At 32.9% G+C, this 12,439-nt stretch overlaps 2 non-coding genes across 2 annotated transcripts; both read right to left on the reverse strand.

The window, feature by feature from the left end:
• Window positions 1-282: 282 nt before the first annotated feature.
• Window positions 283-401, reverse strand: LOC137235893 (5S ribosomal RNA). The gene has a single exon (XR_010948095.1). It is a non-coding gene; the product is annotated as a 5S ribosomal RNA (ribosomal RNA).
• A 10,435-nt stretch (window positions 402-10,836) lies between these two features.
• LOC137235894 (5S ribosomal RNA) lies at window positions 10,837-10,955 on the reverse strand. Its single transcript, XR_010948096.1, has one exon. It is a non-coding gene; the product is annotated as a 5S ribosomal RNA (ribosomal RNA).
• Window positions 10,956-12,439: the final 1,484 nt, after the last annotated feature.

The raw sequence follows: 12,439 nt of genomic DNA on the forward strand, positions 1-12,439 counted from the left end.
TTTTAAGTACTATAATAGGTGGATGAGTATGAATTTGTACTATGCAGATTCATTTTGTATTTATATGATGAATGCTTATAAGCTTTAAATCAATAATTGATATGGTAAAAAATTATAACTAATATTATTATGCACGTAAATGTATGCGCGCGTATGAAATTTTTCCATTGAATCTATAGAAATATTAAATTGTATTCCAAGTATTTATTCAATTAAATGCAATTTAATAAAAAAAATATTTATGTACATATATATACATAAAATAAAAGAAAAAGTTGGATATGCCAACAACACGCGGTGTTCCCAAGCGGTCCCCCATCTAAGTACTAACCGCGCCCGACGCTGCTTAATTTCGGTGATCGGACGAGAACCGATGTATTCAGCGTGGTATGGTCGTTGGCAAAATTTGTTTGCCTAAATTGGTATAAGTATGGCTATTTTAATGTGTATACTCGCAGCTGTGAATTTGTCCTTTTTTTTTTTAAATGATATAAGTCGATTTAAGTAAATTTTGTTATATACTTTATAGTTTAGTGTATTCAGATACTCTTGCTACTAAAATCAGATTAAGTTTATTTTTTTACAAAAATGAACTTATGCCATTTTTGAAAATAAGCCTGCTATTATAGACATATTTATATCGCTTGGCTTGTGTCGGGGTATATTCATTTGCATGAGTTTTCATTATGCATACATACGTATGCTACTTAGTTTAAACGAACATTCATACATACTACATATGCATGTACATCTTAATAACATATCTTTCTGTTATGTATTGTATTAGAGAAATTTTGAAATCTTTGTTAAAAAATATTGTGGTCCTGAAAAGGACCGTTTGTTTGAATGTATATTTATTTTGTGTTAATATGTCCGTAAAAATGAATTTAACCGCCGAAACCATACAATGTACGACCCTGCCTCTTCAATGCATATACAACATCCATAGCCGTAACTGTTTTCCTTTTAGCATGTTCAGTATAAGTGACTGCATCACGGATAACATTTTCCAAAAATACTTTTAAAACACCACGAGTTTCTTCATATATTAAACCAGATATACGTTTTACGCCACCACGACGTGCTAAACGTCGAATAGCTGGCTTTGTGATACCTTGGATGTTATCACGTAAAACTTTGCGATGACGTTTGGCGCCACCTTTACCTAATCCTTTTCCACCTTTGCCACGACCAGTCATTTTTTCTATTTAGCACTTTTTTTAGCTTTCACAAGAACACTTCACTTGATCACTTCACTTCACAACTAATAGCTTGGTTACCGAACGTAGCTGCTATTTATACAAAAATCCACAACATTGAGTGAGCTACCATTATGTGGCATAAATATTTCTATCTCATTTTAACTCGCACAATATTGCAACCCTAAAAAAATGGACAAATGAAACGTTTTTGTGTATTTTATTATATGTATTTCCACATTTATAAAAATTAGGTCCAAGATTAAGTGAAGTGTTCAGTGATCAGTGTTTATTTTAAATTGTGAAAAATAAAAGTGAGAAATGGCTCGTACAAAGTAAAGAGCAAGTGATTACTGACAATAACTACTAGGTGTAGTGTATGCAATTGAATTTGCTATAGTGAAATGGACACTAATAACTCTTTTGCTCCCCTAGGGGATGATAAGACAATAAATCAATATTTGAAACAATCCAGTCCGACTAAACCTTCCCAAAATGGGAAGAAGAAGAGTCGGCGGGAAAAAAGGCGACGCAATAATCGTGATTGTGATGATGGTTCTTTGGACTCTAGTTCCGATTTTTCTAAAATTGTTGAATACAACAAAAAACTTTTGATTTTAAATAAACAATTTGAAAATAAAATTAACGAGCTGGAAAATCGGCTCAAAGCATATGAAACGGCTAGTGCAAGTGCAAGTGTGCCTAAAGTACAATCGAATCAGGAGGTGACAGACATAAATTATAATACAGAGGTTGAATACACTGATGGAATTGGAGACGATGAGGACAGCATGAACAGGGGAACAATTGACAACATGAACAATGAAAGGGAGCCAGCGGTGGCAGCGGAATTAATGGCGTCTGCAGTAACCCAAGAAAGAAAAGTAACAAATGTGAGTATCAAATACCATAATAAAAGGAGCAAGCCTCCAATATATGTATGTTATAATATTAATATCAAAGAAATAGCCTCAAGGCTTAGTGGTCTACTGGGTCACAAAAATTTTTGTTTCAATATAATTAATAAAAACGTTACCCATGTTAGCCCATCAACCATGGAAGATTACATTATAATTAAAAAATATCTAACTGACAGTAAAATTTGTTATTATACATTTACGCCAAATGAGGTTAAACCCTACACTATGATTATCAAAAAGTTGTCACACATATATGAAGAATGTGAAGTATTAGACTACCTAAATAACTTGGATATAAGTGTAAAGATAATAAATTTAAAAAAGCTAAAATACAACTGGTTGGTCCAAATATCTAGGGACTCTAACGTAGCCGAATTTAAAAAAATTCAATATATTTTAAACTGCAAGGTGAGCTTTGAGGGTTTCAAAAATGACTCACCAATTCAATGCAAAAATTGTCAACGGTTTTCACACGTTGCAAGTAACTGTAACATGCCATTTAGGTGTGTCAAATGTAGTGAGTCGCACGGGCCAGGAAACTGCCAAGTCCCTCCCAAACACCTGAATACAGATAATTTCGTTTACACCGACAAATCTTCAGGACAAGTAGTGAAGCGCGTAGGACTGCCAGTCAAATGCGCAAATTGTTTAGGAGAAGGCCATACGGCCAATGATAAAAAATGTCCGAAAAGGATAGAAATAATAAACAGGCTAAGAACTAAAGGTAATAAGAAAATCGAAAAGGCAGAAAATCCAGCAGCAAGATCGGCTGCAGCATCATATATTAACAAAAGTGTATCATATGCGGCAAAATTAAGTGGCGTTACTCAGCCAAATTCTATTAGGGAATCTGGTTTCGATGTAAAATTTAACGCTATCAACGAAGATTGTAAAAGACTACTAGGAAAATACTTTTTTGGGTGTCTAACCAAAATAGAAAACTCTTCCAAAAGTTATAAAGCAATGGGCAGTGATGAGGAAAAATCACAAGCACTTTTTAATCTATTTTTGACATTGCGTTTGGATGTTTAGACACCTAAAATGCATTTTCATAAACGTAAACTCTCTAGTATCAAAAAAAAAGAGGCATTTTCTTAACATATTCCTAAAAAGGCACAACCCAGATGTGCTTCTGATAGCTGAGCATAAACTCAATATCAGACACAAAATACTATTTGATGGGTATAATTTTGTTGCTCAGTATCGTACTGAGAATAACGGAGGAGGCACTGCTATCTGTGTAAAGGAGTGCTATAAATATTCTAAGTTAAATACAATATGCAATAGCATAGAAAATATCGCGATAGAAATTGAATTAGTAGGTGGTGAAAAAGTGGCCTTTGTAGCCATGTATAAGCCTCCCAATTGCAAATTAATAAGCGAAGATCTAAGCAACATAATAGACGCTGTAACAGCTAAGCAAGTAGTTCTTGGATGTGATCTTAATGCTAGGCATCCTAATTGGGGGGATTCTTTTACAAATGTTAGCGGCAGAGAATTAGCCAATTGGTTAGATGGTCCTCATCTTTTACAAGTTGTACCCACAAAATTGCCCACGCGTCCTGTGAGCAACTCTTTTTTGGATTACTTTCTTATATCCGCTTACGTTACAATAAAATTTCATGAATATTTCTCCAACTTGCTGAGAACTTTAGATTATGATTCAGACCATGATGCGGTTGAAATGATAATTATAACTAATGATCCGCTCAAAGTTCCGCCCGTAACCGTTCCCTGCTGGGATCGAGCTAATTTGAAAGATATAAACAGGATTTTAGATGATGAACTCGAAAAATATTCGCTGCCAGCTGATAGAAATGTGAGCGTGGTAGAAATCGACGAGTGCATACTAAATATGGAAAAGACTTTTGAGAAGGCTATAAAGAAGAATGTCCCTATGGTAGATCTAAAAAAGAAATGCAACCTCAATCTTCCGAATAATATTCTCCAATTTATTAGGGAAAGGAAAAAAATCAGGAGACAAATATTTAGGTGTGTAGAGCCTCATCGCAAATCTACCCTGATTGCCATCAGGAGAACCATGGACATGATAATTTCAGAGTTGCTAACGATTCACGAAGATGAGTATTGGGCAAACCTATTTAAAAATATGAAAATGAATAACCATACATATAGAAGGGTTAAGCAACTTAGTGGTATTAAACGACATAGCGACCTACCTCCTCTAGTTGATGAAGGCGGGTGCTTATTAGAGACTAATTTTGATAAAATTAATAAATTAGCTGATCGTTTCGAAAAAATTCATCATCAAAATGTTAATATGGGCTCTACTAATCACACTGAATATGTAGTTAATGAAATTGAAGGAATTAGAGGATACATTCCGTTTTTTAATTTTAATGACACATTCTCTGCAGATGGTTTATCTTCCATAAACGAAAATGATATATCTGAGCTAAAAGAAGATTATAAACAGTTTATTTCACATAAGGAAATTGAATTCCTATTATGGAGGAAAAACAACAAAAAGAGTAGCGGGGAAGATGGAGTACCCAATTTCATATTACGCAAAACTTGTCCGTCATTTTGGAAATTTGTGGCGATTCTTTTTAATCATTGTTATAATCTTGGCTACTTTCCTGCAAGATGGAAATGTGCAAAAATGATTCCTATTCTAAAGCCAAAATGTGGTGCAAACGATCTGAAAAGTTACAGGCCGATCTCACTACTTTCTAATCTTAGTAAATTAATAGAAGGTTTACTACTGGATAAAATTAAAGAACACATTATTGATAATGATACGCTGAAGGACTTCCAGTTTGGTTTTCGATGCGGACTAGGCACTAATCAAGCGCTAACCATATTATCTGACACGGTAACTGCGAACCTAGAAAAGAGAAAAGCGACAATCTTAGTTAGTTTAGACCTTGAAAAAGCTTTTGATACAACATGGATTGAAGGAGTAGTTTTTAAAATGTACAAAATATTCGGATTTAATAAAAACATCTGCCGAATAATATATGACTATCTAACAGGAAGATATTTTTTTGTATACAATAAAAATGAAAACTCCATTGATAAAGATATAGTGGCAGGAGTACCGCAGGGGTCGCTGTTAGGTCCTGTGTTGTTTAACATATTCATGGCTGATTTACCGGATCCCAACGAGGGTCTATCTGTAATCGTTTATGCTGACGATATTCTTATATTGTCATCGAAAGCCAATCTAGCAAATGCTAGTGAGGAGATAAATGACTATATAAGAAAATTGACAGATTATTTTAAAATGTGGAAACTTAAGATTAATCCAAACAAATGTGTTTGTACTGCAGTCAAAGGCCTAAAAAAGAGAATATATCGCTCGGCACGTCAATACATACCAACCATTACCATTGGCAATACAACTTTAAAATACGAAAAAAGTATTAAATATTTGGGTGTGATCATCGATGAAACCTTCAAATTCATTCGTCATGTAGATTTTATTCTAGCAAAGGCCAAGAAGATATTTTTCATGTACATATCATTTTTAAAAAGAGCAAAGGATTTGAGCGGCAAAATCAAAATCAATTGTTACAAGCAATTAATAAGACCAATTATAGCTTACGCATTTCCTATTTGGTTTGGAATCTCTTCAAGCCAAATGGAGAGATTACGTAAATTTGAAAGACAAATCCTTAGAGTTTGTACTAATACCAGTCGTAGGCCATTCAGGCAGGGTTTTAGCCGATATACTTCAAATAAAACTCTGTATAAAAAATGTAAATTGGAAAGAATTGATCAATTTATGGTGAAAAATGCTTTAAAGTGCGTAAATAAGTTAAAAAATTGTAAGAATAAACTAATTGATAAATATTTGTTGAAAGAAAACTCCATAACATTCCCCTTTGAGGGACGATTTATGTCACCAATTCACCTAAAAATATTATATGAAAAGAATGTTCTGTTTATAGATAAGAAATTACTATTCTATCACAGAAGAATAAATTCATTGAATCTTGGAAACTATGTATATAATATCAATCAAAATGATTTTCAACTTAAATAAAAAATGTTTGTAACCTCATTAGATCTAAGTCTTTTGTAAATATATTTCTGTCTATCCTTTCTTGTTAGCTTTAAGTTAGATTTAAGATATAAATAAATATAAAATTAAAATCCAGTTTTTTTAGCTTTTTCTGGATAAATACAGACTTAATTAATATTCAAAGAATATTCCAAAACAATACTGTTATAAAACCTTAGATTTAGCTATGAGCACTCTTAGATAAGTATTAATACGTTAAGAAACATATGTATAGAATATAAGATATCAACAAATGTATTTATGAAATTAATGATGAATAAAAAATGTTTGACAAAAATGTTTGACAAAAAAAATTAGGTTTATTAAGTGAAGTGTTCAGTGATCAGTGTTTATTTTGAATTGTGAAAAATAAAAGTGAGAAATGGCTCGTACAAAGCAAACAGCCCGTAAATCGACTGGTGGTAAAGCGCCACGTAAACAATTGGCCACTAAAGCTGCTCGCAAAAGTGCGCCGGCAACTGGTGGAGTGAAGAAGCCACATCGTTATCGCCCAGGTACAGTCGCTTTGCGTGAAATTCGTCGTTATCAGAAGAGTACCGAACTGTTGATTCGTAAATTGCCATTCCAACGTTTGGTGCGTGAAATTGCTCAAGATTTTAAAACTGATTTACGTTTCCAGAGTTCAGCTGTTATGGCATTACAAGAAGCAAGTGAAGCATATTTAGTTGGTTTGTTCGAAGATACAAATTTGTGTGCCATTCATGCAAAACGTGTCACAATTATGCCAAAAGATATTCAATTGGCTAGACGTATACGTGGTGAACGTGCTTAATTCCATATTTTAATAAATATTATAAACGGTCCTTTTCAGGACCACAAATTTTTTTAAACAAAAAAGATCAAAAATAACTGAAGCAACTGTTAATGAAAATTCGTATTTTGATAGTAGCAGCTGTAGTTTTACCCTTAATATGGTGTGTATACCTACTCACGAGTATATACACATTTATTTGCTAAACACATACATTAGTATGTATGCACGGTTGTGTGTTTGTACCTTTGGTACGTATGAATACACGCCACAACTTTTTGCGCCTTTGTCGAGATGCTCATACAAACATACATATGTACATATATACATACAATATGTAGTAGCTTGCATGCTGTACTTTTTTAATGTTGCTCAGTTTTTTTTCTTCTGGAAAATGATGTAAGTCAACTTTTTTATGAATATTTTCAAACACTATTTTATTAATTGAAGTAGTTGTTAACGCAGATTTCGTTAAAAAAATAAATTTTCCAAAAGTGTACTTATGACCTTTTAAATTTTTCTTTCAAAAAGTGTTTTAATAGGTTTTAAAATAGATAAATACATATATATGACAATATAATTAATCTCTTTGTATATATATTTTGTCGTCCTGAAAAGGACGGTTTTAAATTTGGCGTCTAAGAATATATGTAAATCGGCGATTACATCACTTATGCTTTCTTTTCGGTCTTCTTTGGTAAAAGTACAGCTTGAATATTTGGTAAAACACCACCTTGAGCTATGGTAACTCCAGACAATAGTTTATTCAATTCTTCATCGTTACGAATAGCCAATTGTAAATGACGTGGAATAATTCTAGTTTTTTTATTATCACGTGCAGCATTACCAGCCAATTCAAGAACTTCAGCTGCCAAATATTCCATAACAGCAGCTAAATATACTGGAGCACCGGCACCAACACGTTCAGCATAATTGCCTTTACGTAACAAGCGATGAATACGACCGACAGGGAATTGAAGACCAGCACGGTTTGAACGTGACTTTGCCTTTCCCTTTACTTTACCACCTTTACCACGGCCAGACATTGTTGTTATATATTTCACTTAATACACTTTTTCACAAATACACACACTAGCTGAATAGCTTGGGCACTTTATTTCCTAAACGCAATTTGTGCTGCGCTTATATACTTTTTCGTTTGTACATTGAGCAACCCCAATCGCATGTTTTCAAATTAATGCCGGCAATATTTAGCGAATCGTTACGAACAGGTTGAATGGTTTGTCGAAAAAAATACACTTAAAGGTGCGCATTTTGACACTTAGAAAATTATTAAAAAGTGTGAGTGATAGTGAAGTGATTTTGTGAAAATTAAATATGCCTCCTAAAACTAGTGGTAAAGCAGCTAAGAAGGCCGGTAAGGCTCAGAAGAATATTACTAAAAACGACAAGAAGAAGAAGCGTAAGAGGAAGGAAAGTTATGCCATCTACATTTATAAAGTGTTGAAACAAGTACATCCTGATACTGGTATATCGTCGAAAGCAATGAGTATCATGAACAGTTTTGTTAATGACATTTTTGAACGTATTGCTGCTGAAGCATCACGTTTAGCTCATTACAATAAACGTTCAACAATTACTAGTCGCGAAATTCAAACTGCCGTACGCCTATTGTTGCCTGGTGAATTGGCTAAGCATGCCGTGAGTGAGGGTACTAAGGCTGTTACCAAATACACAAGCTCCAAGTAATTTGTGCGACTGAGGAAAATATGTATAAAAGTGAAAAATGTTAACAAAAAGGCCCTTTTCAGGGCCACAAAATATAAATTAACAAAGAGATATGAATTTTTCTAAGTCGATGAAAATTTTTAATTTTGTTTTGCAATTGAAACATCAAAAAATATTAACAAAAAGGCGCTTTTCAGGGCCACAAAATATAAATTAACAAAGAGATATGAATTTTTCTAAGTCGATGAAAATTTTTAATTTTGTTTTGCAATTGAAACATCAATTTTAAAATTGGTCAGCATGGTAGGGCTGACTTACAGTGTCAGACACTAGAGCGGTTAATTATTATGGCGAAGCAACGCTGTAGTCAGACGTATTGCGTACATTTTTGATCTTTTTGTTTGTATATTTTGTAGCCCTGAAAAGGGCTTATTGATAATTCAACATTTAATGAATGTTGTGTCCTTGTAAATTATCACAAAAAACGCAGCATATTTATTTTTTAGCTGATGCCTTTTTTGCAGCTGGCTTTTTAGTCGCAGCTTTTTTTGGTTTGGTAGCAGTTGCTTTTGCTTTTGTTGCCTTTGACTTAGCGGTGGCAGATTTCGACTTGGTTGGCTTGGCTTTAACGGCGCCAGTCTTTTTTGCGTCTTTAGCCTTAGATTTCTCACTTTTCTTTTTTTCGGCGGTTTTCTTAGTGGCAACAGCTTTTTTCACTTTTTTCTCACCACTTGCCTTTTTAACACCACTCGACGATTTTTTCTTTAATGTTGCACTATCTTTTTTGGCTTTTGATTTATCAACCGATTTTGACTTACCATCACCTGATTTAGTGGCTGCAGCTGATAATTTAAATGAACCAGATGCCCCCTTTCCTTTGGTTTGAATCAATTTTCCACTAGTAACAGCCGATTTCAAATAGCGCTTAATAAATGGTGCCAATTTTTGGGCGTCACATTTATATGTTGCACTAATATATTTCTTAATTGCCAAAAGTGATGAGCCACCACGTTCCTTCAAATTCTTAATCGATGCATCTACCATTTGTTGAGTTGGTGGATGAGTGGGAGCAACCGATGGTTTTTTGGGTTTAGTTGCTTTTTTAGCAGCAACTTTCTTCTCAGCAACAGCAGCAGAAGCAGCTACTGGTGAGCTAACATTTGCAACAGCGATTGTGTCAGACATTTTCACTTAATTATTTTATTTAAACTTTTATTAACACTTGAAAATATTTATCAATTTAAGCACACAAAGCACAAACTCACTATTTATACTTTTTTATACAAGCGCATAGAATGCGATACTCTGTTTAAAATTTGAGAAGCGCAGCGAAAAGATGGATGACAAATGTTTTCATTTCAGTGCTACGTACCATTTACATTTGATAAACTTTTCATCTTAATAAATTAATTAAAATTCACATATTAAAGTTATTGCAAATATTCATGTAAAAATAGATAACTGAAATGTGTTAGTTTGATATACGAATTCATTTAAATTGATGAATTTCATATTTTCGGAGTGTCAGGCATTTTAATCAAAAGTTTGCACTGATAAAATCGAATTTTTTCTCAATTAAGTGAAATTTCTTAAAATATATTTGTACTAATCAAAATTTTAATTCGGATATATAAAATATGTTAAATTAGAAATCAAAAAACTTATCTTCGTTGAGTTTTAACAACATTATTTTATTTTAAAAAATTTTTTAAATATTTCTATTGCAACACTAGAGTAACCCTATATGGCTTCACTTAAAGGCATCTAAAGTTTGGAATTTTAGTCTGAATTGATTATTGATATTGGACGTCTACAACTTATATGTATAATTAAATGAAATTTCATGACATTCAAAAAAAAAAATAAAAAAAATTCTCATTGAATGCTTATTAATTATCAATATGATTATAATATACATATCTGAACATAATCGGACATCAGCGTCCATTTTAAGTACTATAATAGGTGGATGAGTATGAATTTGTACTATGCAGATTCATTTTGTATTTATATGATGAATGCTTATAAGCTTTAAATCAATAATTGATATGGTAAAAAATTATAACTAATATTATTATGCACGTAAATGTATGCGCGCGTATGAAATTTTTCCATTGAATCTATAGAAATATTAAATTGTATTCCAAGTATTTATTCAATTAAATGCAATTTAATAAAAAAAATATTTATGTACATATATATACATAAAATAAAAGAAAAAGTTGGATATGCCAACAACACGCGGTGTTCCCAAGCGGTCCCCCATCTAAGTACTAACCGCGCCCGACGCTGCTTAATTTCGGTGATCGGACGAGAACCGATGTATTCAGCGTGGTATGGTCGTTGGCAAAATTTGTTTGCCTAAATTGGTATAAGTATGGCTATTTTAATGTGTATACTCGCAGCTGTGAATTTGTCCTTTTTTTTTTTAAATGATATAAGTCGATTTAAGTAAATTTTGTTATATACTTTATAGTTTAGTGTATTCAGATACTCTTGCTACTAAAATCAGATTAAGTTTATTTTTTTACAAAAATGAACTTATGCCATTTTTGAAAATAAGCCTGCTATTATAGACATATTTATATCGCTTGGCTTGTGTCGGGGTATATTCATTTGCATGAGTTTTCATTATGCATACATACGTATGCTACTTAGTTTAAACGAACATTCATACATACTACATATGCATGTACATCTTAATAACATATCTTTCTGTTATGTATTGTATTAGAGAAATTTTGAAATCTTTGTTAAAAAATATTGTGGTCCTGAAAAGGACCGTTTGTTTGAATGTATATTTATTTTGTGTTAATATGTCCGTAAAAATGAATTTAACCGCCGAAACCATACAATGTACGACCCTGCCTCTTCAATGCATATACAACATCCATAGCCGTAACTGTTTTCCTTTTAGCATGTTCAGTATAAGTGACTGCATCACGGATAACATTTTCCAAAAATACTTTTAAAACACCACGAGTTTCTTCATATATTAAACCAGATATACGTTTTACGCCACCACGACGTGCTAAACGTCGAATAGCTGGCTTTGTGATACCTTGGATGTTATCACGTAAAACTTTGCGATGACGTTTGGCGCCACCTTTACCTAATCCTTTTCCACCTTTGCCACGACCAGTCATTTTTTCTATTTAGCACTTTTTTTAGCTTTCACAAGAACACTTCACTTGATCACTTCACTTCACAACTAATAGCTTGGTTACCGAACGTAGCTGCTATTTATACAAAAATCCACAACATTGAGTGAGCTACCATTATGTGGCATAAATATTTCTATCTCATTTTAACTCGCACAATATTGCAACCCTAAAAAAATGGACAAATGAAACGTTTTTGTGTATTTTATTATATGTATTTCCACATTTATAAAAATTAGGTCCAAGATTAAGTGAAGTGTTCAGTGATCAGTGTTTATTTTAAATTGTGAAAAATAAAAGTGAGAAATGGCTCGTACAAAGTAAAGAGCAAGTGATTACTGACAATAACTACTAGGTGTAGTGTATGCAATTGAATTTGCTATAGTGAAATGGACACTAATAACTCTTTTGCTCCCCTAGGGGATGATAAGACAATAAATCAATATTTGAAACAATCCAGTCCGACTAAACCTTCCCAAAATGGGAAGAAGAAGAGTCGGCGGGAAAAAAGGCGACGCAATAATCGTGATTGTGATGATGGTTCTTTGGACTCTAGTTCCGATTTTTCTAAAATTGTTGAATACAACAAAAAACTTTTGATTTTAAATAAACAATTTGAAAATAAAATTAACGAGCTGGAAAATCGGCTCAAAGCATATGAAACGGCTAGT

The sequence above is a fragment of the Eurosta solidaginis genome, unplaced genomic scaffold (genome assembly GCF_040869045.1).
Source record: "Eurosta solidaginis isolate ZX-2024a unplaced genomic scaffold, ASM4086904v1 ctg00001140.1, whole genome shotgun sequence".
Lineage (NCBI taxonomy): Eukaryota > Metazoa > Arthropoda > Insecta > Diptera > Tephritidae > Eurosta > Eurosta solidaginis.